This window comes from Mixophyes fleayi, chromosome 5, assembly GCF_038048845.1.
Source record: "Mixophyes fleayi isolate aMixFle1 chromosome 5, aMixFle1.hap1, whole genome shotgun sequence".
NCBI classification, from domain to species: domain Eukaryota; kingdom Metazoa; phylum Chordata; class Amphibia; order Anura; family Limnodynastidae; genus Mixophyes; species Mixophyes fleayi.
The window spans coordinates 88,658,846-88,669,500 of NC_134406.1; the positions used below are offsets into that span (position 1 = coordinate 88,658,846).

The 10,655-nt window shown below is 33.2% G+C and overlaps 1 long non-coding RNA gene across 1 annotated transcript; it reads left to right on the forward strand.

Moving 5' to 3' along the window:
- The first annotated feature begins 3,757 nt into the window (after positions 1–3,757).
- On the forward strand, positions 3,758–4,475 carry LOC142157696 (uncharacterized). Its single transcript, XR_012692574.1, has 2 exons — positions 3,758–3,904; positions 4,041–4,475. It is a non-coding gene; the product is annotated as an uncharacterized LOC142157696 (long non-coding RNA).
- The last annotated feature ends 6,180 nt before the right edge of the window (positions 4,476–10,655 follow it).

The window sequence follows — 10,655 nt, forward strand, 5'->3', positions numbered from 1 at the left end:
GAAAGAAGTCAGTTTTCTCCTGGACAAAACCATGTTACAATGCAAGGGGTGCTAATTAGTGTATTATTTTTAAATAAGAAAAATACTGGTTTTTCATGTAGCACACAAATACTTAGCAACTTTATTTTTACACTGACATTTAAAGTTGATTTAGGACATGCTTTACCCCAACTATAAATCTGTCCCTGCATTTTACATTTACCCCCCCCCCTCCAATGCAAAATGGCTTTGTCAAGGTGCAAAGTTACTAATTTTTTTGCTTTACTTTCCTTAATAAATCAGGTCAAATATCCATTCAAGCATTTTTCAATGTTTATCCAGTGGGTCTAGTTTATGATGCTCACTGCAAAATACATTGATTTTGTATTGGTGACAAGATGCATGTCTACTCGCCGATTATTGGGTAATACTCCATCAATTACAAGTCTACGTAGATGTGCATAGAGAGGACCACAAATCTGAAATGTCACATCAAAGTCCAGCCGACAACTACTTTAGAAACACACCTTTCATCATTTAGATTTTTTTCTATTTTTCTCCTAGAAAAAAATGCTAATTTCTGCCACATTTTTGGCTTAAGTTAACCAAGTAAATAATGTTATAGTTTGAACATAAATGGACTCTTTATATTTGGGGCAAACTAGCTGATGCAAGACCTAACTCCTCCTCTATTGTTTTACGCTATAGAAAAACATTATAAAAAACAACTTACAAGCAAGTTTAAAAAAATACTTTTGTAATAGCAAACAACAAATAAGCAAAATAACCATGGCTCTATTTGCAGCAGTTTTGGTAACTAAACATTTAAAGGCACAAGTATATTTGTTGTTTTCTCTTAACATTTTTACTTTAGAAATATTTTGTGTACAGAAAAAAGGAAGGACTGGTGACATCTAGCCTGGAATATAAAATTCAGAATTCCAGGTTTACTTGTAAACCCAGTATCAAATATTCCTCAGACTCAGTCGATAATCAGGCCATACCTTCCTGAGAAAGCAATAACAAAATACTTACCATGGCAGCACTTGTCAGGCTGGGTACACACTGTACAAAATTTCTTCCGATGCGATATCCTTTACTGTCAGATCTGTGCTCTTCACCTTTCATAACCATCAGCTGAAAAGATTGTGACTCTGCAAACTTCATAGAGCTCTATGGACTCTGCTGATCGTGAGCGCATCCATACTGCAGAATTGGAACCACATCATCCCATCGTTAAATGACATTTTAATCAAATGAAACAATACGATGTGCTTTGGAATGATAATCATTCACTGTTGGGGTGTACACCCTTATGCAATATCAGGCCGAATGGTCATTTATTGTTTGATTAAACACTGTAGTCTGCACCCAGTATTAAATAGGCTTCCCCTCCAAATGCATGGGAAAATAGTAACCCCTTGTTTGTTGTAAGGACAAAGAGCCCTATTACTGGTTTCATATCACATATGTACCGCCCCTGGTGACTGAATGTGTGGTACCAGCACTAGGACCCAGAGGAGACAAACCAGGGACAGTTTTGAGGTTGAGTAAACAATGTCTTTGCTTACACTACCGCCAGGGAGCTGTGGCTGTGGGAAGTGACAATTCCTATATACCCCTTTTGGAAACATCTATAGTGGATTAAGTATAGCCAGATATAGTGAGTAAAGTGGAGGTTCAGTATGTAACTATTATGCATTCTATTATAAATCTGACTCTTTTGCTTCACAAAGATATGTATGGCTTTCTGGCTCCGTGCCACATAAAGTTTTTTATACCTTTGGTATAACCAAGAGACAAACCGGACACTGTATGAATGGCATTTCATATACTGAGTGGTATTGGCAAATGTAATATTCTTAACCATAAGTGAATGAGCTACTAGTTAGGGAACGAAATTTGCACTATACAAAATGTGGTATATATTATGTTCAGCTGAACAATATAAAATTTCCACATGAGGTAGAGCATATATTAAGTTATTAGCCAATATGAGGCCAAAGGTTATGGAAAATTGAGATAACTTGCAATAGCCAAATTAATTTTACAGTTGGGGGTTCGTTATTTCTTATAATAAACACTTTTTTTTAATAAACACATAATCCGCTTACATTAGAACTCACCATCTATACACATATTATTTACAGGTGTTTTGAATATATTAGCATCACTTTTGTATTATAAGACATATATAACATATGTAGAGATATAGTGCAGTCAGTGGTGGAAATACCATTGGTGCGGTAGGTGCAGTGCACTGTGTCGAAGTATAAATGTTTCAAAAATTATAAGTGTTTGAAAAGCAAAGGTTATCTTTATTCTTTCAAATTGCATATGCAATGACTTGTATTCAAAGTCTGAAAACAAGTAGCCTTCTCCATGTAAGACCACAGGTTATATAGAAGTAACCCCACCCTTCTTACATACGCAACTAATCACTTCACATACTTTAAAGAATATACCTCATAAGGACAAAGTTGGTTATAAATATTCTTTACAACCTCATCATTTTACATAGAATTCTATGTCTAAGCAGGTCAAAAGGCATATGTGACCTCTTACCATTTGTGATGTTCAAGCCCTATATACATCAATTAGCCACGAAAAAGCAGTGGAAGCCATTAACTACTTTTTAGAACTAGATGATAATATTACTGTGGCTCATGGTAAATTTCTATGTAATCTTGTCAAAGTCATTTTGTCACATAATTACTTTAAGTTCCTGGTGGTATTTTACATTCAAATCTGTGGCACAGCTATGGGCACAATTTTTGCCCCTAGCTTTGCCAACCTTTTTATGGGCAAATGGGAGCATACTCAGATTTATTCTATTAACCCCTACAGAAATAGTATTGTTTTTTATAAACGATATATTGACGATATCGTCATAATTTGAGATGGTACTGAGGAGTCTTTTCAGGAGATTTTTCGATTCATTGGGTTGAATGAATACAATTTAACCTTTACTTTACTTCAATTTATTTTAATCTCATGAGGCCTGATTCATTAAGGATTAAATGAAGAGGATCCTTATTTCAGTACTGGACAAAACCATGTTAGATTACAAGGGGTGCAAATGAGTGTTCTGTTTTGCACATAAGTTAAATACTGCCTGTTTTTTCATGTAGCACACATATATCAACTTTAAATTTCAGTGTACAAATAAGCTATCAAGTAATTGTGTGCTACATGAAAAAACAGGCAGTATTTAACTTATGTGCAAAACAGAACACTCATTTTCACCCCTTGCAATGTAACATGGTTTTGTCCAGGAGACTGAAATAAGAATCCTCTTCATTTAAGATCCTTAATGAATCAGGCCTATGGTCTGTTGTTTTCTGACATTTACTTTTGTTATTGGCTGGAAGAAAATTCAGTTATTTTAGAGTCAATAAATTTACTGAGAGTTGTAATCCATGGCTGCAACTAATAACCCTCCCACTACATGTAGGTCTGTTTGAGCTGTTTTTTCCTGCTGTCTCCAAACATTTGTGATTGTGTTTACAACCCAAATATAAAGCTTGCTTCCTTCTTTGCTCTCCTGGAACATATATTCCAGTCACCTGCTTTATTGTTGCTGTGGACTCAGATGATAATGTTTAGTATGACCCCTATGACTGGTTAATTGGCCACACCCATATGACAAGCTGACAATGCCACAAACAATTTTGCCAGACCACACCCAAACCCCACCCATACGACATCATTAAAAACAGAGTAGTCTCAGGGTATAAAAGAGAGGGCTGGGAGCCCACAAGTCATTTGCTCCTGGCTGAAGGTAAATTGGCCACTACCATGGCCTATCAAAGAAAACAAAAGAAGGTCCACATGGCCAAAAAACGCGCAGTGACCATCCGAAAAAGGAGACGGCAAACCACAAGACAGAAGAAGCATGTGACCCCTACTAAAGGCAGAAAGAGAGGTAAATATATATATTATCCAGCTAGTGAATAAATTACAGTCTAGGCCAGTATTGTTCAAGATTTACTCAACAAATTCTGTCTACCATGAAAAAGTGACTCTTTACCCTAACAAGCTGTTATTTTTCATTGTTGCAGGTTACAGACGTAAACGTCTGACGTTTTAGAGACGAAAGACATAATGATGCAGGTGACCTGCTCCACCTGCCAGAGGCAGATCACCTGACCTTAAACAAACAACTCATCTGGCCTTAAACAGCATTCAGAAAACGCAAAAAAAAAAAGAAAAATAAGAAGAAAAGGAAGAAAATAAGTTATAGTCAGCGTGCAAGGCTTAGTCACACAGTGTCAGCTTACTTCTGCATGGGACCACTGCCGTTAAGTTCGATAGCATTTAGGTTAATCTAGGTGCAGTTAAAAAGCGTGGAAGAAAAAAATAAGTTAGTCAGTGTGGAAGGCTTAGTCACACTGAGTGTCAGCTTACTTCTGCATGGGACCATTGCCGTTAAGTTCGAGATCATTTAGGTTAATCTAGGTGCAGTTAAAAAGCATGAAATAAAAAAATAAGCAGAATCTGGTCTCCTGTGATCTTTTATGTATTAAGGGGGTTAATGTACATATTACATGCACGCTGCACAAATGGTGCAGAATAAACACACCTTTAAAAGTCTTAAGACAAGAAGACTAGAGTCTAAAGATAAATAAGGAATACTTAATATACATAATTATACTGCCCGGCCACAAAGCCAGATCAGCATATGATTTGTGTGTTAAATGTTTAAGTGCTGGACAGGCAAGGTTCTTATTTATGTTTTATTTATTTTGATTACCATAATAATAAAACTGGTTGAGGTCAGTTAAACCGAAAACCTTGTATTCAAGTAACTTATTGCTGCTGTTCGTCACGATCCACACCAGGACATGGTAACCTATCACGGTCACTATATATATATATATATATATATATATATATATATCTATATGTATATATATATATATATTAATTAGTGTATATATATATATATGTGTATATATGTATATATTTATACACACACACACATATATATATATATATATATATATATATCTATCTATATATATATATATATATATATATATATATGTGTATATATACATATATATATAAATGTATATACACTAATATATATATATATATATACTAATATATATATACATATATTATATATATTATATATATATATATATATATATATATATATATATATATATATATATATATATATATATATATTGCAACAGAAAAACAAGCAGGGCGCCTCTCAGTGATATATCAAATATAAAACGTGGAATAGAGCAATAACATGCGTACCGTGAGGTAAACAATGATGGGTCTTTTAGAAGATAGTGGAGTGGTCTTTGTTGTACTTGTAGTCCTCCAGATCTCCACCAATCAGTACCAGAATGTAGAGAAAACAACCATAGTATAGCTCTGTATTATTATAGTAAGGGCAATATCCCCAAAATCCTATGGGGTGTGTGGGATTGGTATCCCAAGATTATCAATTAGATGACACCCATATAAGTGCAACAAAAAATATCTAAATTTGCGTACCAGATGTCATGGAGTATCCCACTTCTGGAGAATATTTAAAATATGTGCAACACCAATGACTTCACAGTCACAACCTCATCCAGATGGCGAAAATGCATGAGATTAAAAAGAAGGAAGATATTTTGGTATGCATATAAATTTTTTTATTAAAATGTAATAAAAGCACTCACATGAGGTACTGGAAAACACACTGGATACAGCTCAACGCGTTTCGTCTTGCACAACTCAAGACTTCATCAGGAGCATAAGATACATGTGTACACCATATTGAAGCTATTTATAGCATAGCCACGCTAATTAGCACATGCGCGGTGACCGCCACTCATCGCGCATGCGCGAACCATAGGAATAGCTTTATTGCTGCAGATATAGAGAACAAACGAGCAAACTTGAAAGTGAACCACTAGATATATAAATGGTCGATTAAATAGATAAATAGAATAAAGATGATCCCCCAAAAATTTATAATTTCCTTATTCAGTATTATGTAGATTTACGTTATTCAACGTTGATACATGCACAACATGAACTTGTCAGCGCGCATGCGCCAAAGAATGGAACAACTTTATTGATATAGTTAATATGTGTGCAGCGTGAGTCCGTCAACGCGCATGCGCCGAAGCACAGAACAACTTTATCGATGCAGATTCAAAAGACAAGAGACCAAAAAACGGAAACAGCATAAACAAATAAGCCAAATAAATAAAATATAATATAATTCCGGGTCATCATTAGACCACAATTACTTATTCCTACCTATTATGACATATATTCATTGGAAACATGAACATATGAAAGATTAATTAACTATGTCATGTGTCTAGACACTTAGTGAGCTGTCTAGACTGTGTAAACAGATGATAATTTAAATACTATAGCCTTATTACATTACATAATAACATTCACAATGTTTATACATATAAACCACACTCTATTCTAGTATGGTACCAACATGTCCCTACAACCACAATGAACCACAATAGCTAAGTGGAATCTGGGCAGAGGATATATGTGAGTGAGATATATAGTAGTCTAAAACAATTCTGGAAAAGATGTCATTGCCATAGCTTTATATTAAGGAGAAAATAAATGATTAATAAATATAAAATAGAATGTAGCAGAAAAATAATAATACCAAAGTTATGAGTAACTACAAAAAAGGAGCTATTTCGTAGTTCTCATTTAAACCTGCTGGAATTAGTGTACTCAATTCAAAAATCCTGAACATTTCGCGGCATGAGAGTTTTTGTTGGAGATCACCTCCCCTGACAGACAATGAAACCTTCTCCAGTGCCAAAAATCTAAGGCAACTCGGGTCTCCATTGTGTGCCTAGGAGAAGTGCCTAGAAACAGAGTGGCTCTCCATTCTATGTTTAATATTGCGAACATGTTCCTGGATACGGATTTTTAATGGGCGTTTCGTTTTTCCTATATATCTCAGCTGGCATGAGCATTCCAGCATGTAAATAACAGAGGAAGTTAAACAATCCATACGTTGTTTGATGACATATTTCCTACTGTTATTAAAATTCATGAAATGAGTTTTCACTGGATTGAGATATTTACAAATGTTACAGTGATTGCATCTAAAAGATCCTACATTGTCTGGAAGAAAGGTGGCCTGTTTTCTCTGCAACCCCGATGTATTAGATAGTAAACTCGGGGCCAATATTTCCTTCAAATTTCTGTTTTTTCTAAAAACTATCATTGGTTTCTCCAGAAGGATCCTAGATAGAATTGGGTCTCTCTTTAGAATACCCCAATGCTTATTAAGTGTTGTTCTAATGATGTTCTCATTTTTATTAAACTCTGTTATGAAAGGAACCATTTCATTTTCTTTATTTCTTATAGTATAATTAAGAGTTTCAGATCGATCTCGTCCTTTGATTTTAACGGCGGCTTCCTCAATGAGTTCACTAGGATATCCTCTCTCCCTAAATCTGTTAGAATATATTGTAAGTTGTTCTTCAAAATCCCTATTATTACTACAATTACGCTTGAGTCTATTGAATTGTGAAAAAGGTATGTTATTTTTCCACTTTTTTTGGTGGCAGCTTTTATAGTGGAGATAGCTGTTTGTATCCACTTTTTTAATAAAATTCTTTGACACAATTCTAGTGTCTTCTGATGTAAGAATTAGATCTAGGTATTCAACCTGTGTATTACTAATGTTACAAGTAAACTTCAGGTTATACTCATTACTATCAAGATATTTCATGAATTCTCCAAATTCTTCCAAATTGCCACTCCAGATAATCAAAATATCATCAATGTAACGCTTATATAACTTGATCTTATCCAGGTAAGCGCTACATTGATATATATATTTGTTTTCCCAACTCCCCATATGGAGATTGGCAAAACTCGGCGCAAATGTTGTGCCCATGGCCGTACTACATGTTTGTAAATAGAAAGACTCAAGAAAGCTAAAATAATTATAGGACAAGATGAAATACATAAGGTCACAGATAAAATCTTTGTGTTTAGTTGGGATAGATAAATCTTTATAGAGGAATTCCCTACACGAACAGATGCCCTTCTAATGCTGAATTGATGTATAAAGAGATTGGACATCGATTGTAGCCCACAGATAGTTACTTTCCCATTTAAAATCTTGTAGTATCTGGAGGACATTATTCGTGTCTCTGAGATATGATTCCAGGGTAATTACATATTTATTCAAGAAAACATCCACATACTTGGATGCATTTGAAGTCAAAGAATTAATGCCCGATATTATAGGGCGACCTGGTGGTTTTATTGGGTCCTTGTGGACTTTCGGGAGATAATAAAAAATGGGATTAGATGTAAACAAAAATTGGAATTCCTCCTTTTTTATGATGTTATCATAGAGTCCTCTACATAATATTACCCGTAATGCATCTACATATTCTTGAGTGGGATCACTCATTAGTGATGTATAGGATGAGTCACCTAATAATCTATGTGCTTCTGCTACATAGTCAGATCGATTTAAAATTACTGTCTCTCCCACCTTATCCGCCGATTTTATAACTAGATTTTCATTAGTTTGTAGATCTTTCATGGCTTGTTTCTCCGGTTTTGTAAGGATATCATAGCTCTTATTAGCATTCTCAGAGTAACACAGATCCTGAGTAACCAGGTCTTGGAAAATGTGTAAGTGACTACTTTTCGATTCTAACGGATAGAATTTAGATGGTAATTTTAAGCCTGATTTGGAGGGTGATTCATAATTCTTTAAACAGGCCGTATCATGTTTAGAAAAATATCTCTTCAACGTTAGTTTACGAACATATTTTTGTACATCAATAAACATTTGAAATTTATTGAGATATTTAGTAGGGGCAAATGATAGCCCCTTATTGAGTACACTCATCTCTGATTTACTTAGTTCATGGTTGGAAAGATTAAAAATCCCATTGGTGGAGTTTATAGAAATCTCCTTCTGTGACTTCTGGGTACCTCCTCTTCTCCCTCTTCGTCTACATAACGTCTTTTTAATGGGGAAGCTACCTTTATATTTTCCTTCAGATGGTGTTTTCGCTGGGGTAATCTCTCCTGATTTGAAGGACCTGGTGATAAAAAATCCTCAGTTTCACTGTCTGAAACTGATAATGTAGAGAACCTATTTCTGAGAATAGGTTCAAAGCGGACTTGTCTAGTCTTTTTGGGGCTAGAGTATGTCTCATTAGCCTTTTTTGTGGGTACCTTTCTCCATTTATCAGGGGCATTTAGTCCTCTTTGGGCCTGATCATCATACATAAATCTAGAATTATTTTTAGGTTTAGGCCATTTTTTAACATTTGACTGTAAATAGTCCCTTTTATCCCTGTGGAACTTTCGTTCTTTTATCTTGATCACTTCCGTCTCAATTTTATCAAGTTTTTTATTTAACACTAATTCATTCTCTTTGAAATTAACATCTTCCTTAAAAGGTTGTAGTTGGATTTCTTTTGTGTCTAGTTCTTTTTCAACTTCTTTGAAGATGTTAGTTTTTTCCATTATAATGAGTTTGATTAATTTTAAGGAACATTCATGGAGTGTGGTGTCCCATTGATCCATAAAAACCTGATTATCTTGACCAAACGTGGGTACCTTATTAAGTCTAAGACCCCTTGGGATTCTATTAACCTCCAAATATGTTTGTAGACATTTAATGTCCCACCATGTCTTCGTCTCCCTTACTAATAATTTTTCTATGTCCCAAAATAATTGGTCCAATTCTTCATTTTTATCAACATTTTCAAGGTTATTATCAAAGATCTTTTGACTTAAATTATTCCTTAAGTAAATCCTATTAGCTGATTTCCACATTTTGTACTATATAAAAAACGAGGGTATTAGCAGCCAATATCCACAACCAGAGAGTATTATAAACAAATAAAAGATATATCTGGCGCTGATCACCACAGCGTAACTACTGTAAAATAGTAAGATGGAAAATGTATGAATATACAATATATAACACTTGAGTCCCGTATCCACTTTACATAAAAATATATAGATACACCAATATAAATCTATATATAATAATACATACACCAATAAATAAAAATATATATATATATATATATATATATATATATTTAAATTAGTGTTTATATATATATATATATATATATATGTGTATATATGTATATATTTATACGTATATATATATATTTTGGTGTATATATACATATATATTGGTGTATATATACATATACATATATATATATATATATATATATATATATATATATATATATATACTAATTTATATATATGTGTATATATGTATATATATGTATATTTGATACATATATACATATATACATATGTATGTGTATATATATATATATATATACGTATATATATATATATATATATATATACGTATATATATATATATATATATATGTATGTATATATATATATGTATGTGTATATATATATATATATATATGTATGTATATATATGTGTATATATGTATGTATGTGTATATATATATATATATGTATGTATGTATATATATATATATATATATATATATATATATTTATATATAATTCAAAATTAAAGGGACAATTAACTGTCAAACTACATCAGTAATTTACATTTTGGAATGCTCTTGTCTCTTAAAATATATAGGAAAAACTAAAAGGATGTTAAAATGACGCATTCAAGAACATATAAG